The sequence below is a fragment of the Eimeria mitis genome, genomic scaffold, assembly GCF_000499745.2.
Source record: "Eimeria mitis Houghton genomic scaffold, Emh_scaff245, whole genome shotgun sequence".
Taxonomy (NCBI): Eukaryota; Apicomplexa; class Conoidasida; order Eucoccidiorida; family Eimeriidae; genus Eimeria; species Eimeria mitis.
This window is the reverse complement of record NW_013570787.1, coordinates 17,633-18,971: the sequence shown is the minus strand read 5'-3', so window position 1 is coordinate 18,971 and position 1,339 is coordinate 17,633.

Here is a 1,339-nt window from a genome sequence, read left to right as displayed (position 1 = left end):
TAAATATAAATATAAATATAAATATAAATATAAATATAAATATAAATATAAATAAATAAATAAATAAATACCTAGAGAGAGCAGCTTCTTGTATGAAGGCCTCTCTATGTCTCCTGTTGAGTGTTTTTGTTTATAAAAATATAAATAAATACACCAATGAATACACCAAAAAAAAGATAAAAAAAAAAATAAATAAATAAACAAATAAAAATAAAAAAAAGAAAGAAAGAAAGAGATAAATACCTAGATAGAGCAATGCATTTTGCTTCCGGTATGAAGGCCTCTCTGTGTCTCCTGTTGAATGCTTTTCATATAAAAATATAAATAAATACACCAATAAATACACCAAAAAAAAGATAAAAAAAAGAGAAATAAATAAAAATAAATAAAAATAAATAAAAAGATAAATACCTAGATAGAGCGATGCATTTTGCTTCCGGTATGAAGGCCTCAATGTGTCTCCTGTTGAATGCTTTTCTTTTTCTGTGTTGGCTGAGCGTCATCAGCTGCGCCCCATAAATATTTTTAACTAAGAGAGGGAGACGAGGCAAAACAGTAGAAAAATATTTATCTTCTGTCAGCAGAGACTGCACGTATTCCCCTGAATATAAATAAAAATAAATAAATAAATAAATATAAATTTATATTATATTTTTATCTATATATCGATGTATTTATCTCTATATTTATATAAATATTAATATTTTTAACTAAGAGAGGGAGACGAGGCAAAACAGTAGAAAAATATTTATCTTCTGTCAGCAGAGACTGCACGTATTCCCCTGAATATAAATAAAAATAAATAAATAAATAAATATAAATTTATATTATATTTTTATCTATATATCGATGTATTTATCTCTATATTTATATTTATATAAATATTTTTAACTAAGAGAGGGAGACGAGGCAAAACAGTAGAAAAATATTTGTCTTCGGTCAGCAGAGACTGCACGTGAATATATAAATAAAAATAAATAAATAAATAAATATAAATTTATATTTGTTTAATATAAATACATAAATAATAATTTATTTATATTTGTTTTGTTTTTATCTATATATCGATGTATTTATCTCTATATTTATTTCTATATAAATATTTTAACTAAGAGAGGGAGACGAGGCAAAACAGTAGAAAAATATTTGTCTCCTGATTATAAATATAAATAAATAAATAAATATAAATTTATATTTGTTTAATATAAATAAATAAATATAAATTTATATTTGTTAAATATAAATAAATAAATATATAGAAATATGTATTTGTTTTCTTTTTATCTATATTTCTCTGTATTTATATCTATATTTATCTATATATATATTATACTATGTA